Source organism: Propithecus coquereli, unplaced genomic scaffold (genome assembly GCF_000956105.1).
Source record: "Propithecus coquereli isolate 6110/MARCELLA unplaced genomic scaffold, Pcoq_1.0 Scaffold6392, whole genome shotgun sequence".
In the NCBI taxonomy this organism is placed as follows: Eukaryota; Metazoa; Chordata; class Mammalia; order Primates; family Indriidae; genus Propithecus; species Propithecus coquereli.
This window is the reverse complement of record NW_012152388.1, coordinates 1-320: the sequence shown is the minus strand read 5'-3', so window position 1 is coordinate 320 and position 320 is coordinate 1.

Genomic DNA, 320 nt, shown 5'->3' with positions numbered 1-320 from the left:
ATAATTGAGATAGAAAATATATATTGTATTTGCTTGGTATGCATAAAAATCATGGAGGAATAAAAATAAATATGTAATCAAAACATTTGTACCCCTGTAATATTCTGAAATTAAAAGAATAAAATAAAGTAAAAATAGAATCAGCTAAGCCCCTCCTTAGGCAAATAAAATAAAACCTTCAAAAGAAATCAATTTACCCAAACTTCAGGATTACCAACACTACATTAACCCCTGTCCAATCGGAAATAATGAAAGCAGTTGTGAATGTCTGAGGCATATTTATCTGACATCAGGTTTAAGATTTTAAATAAATAATAATT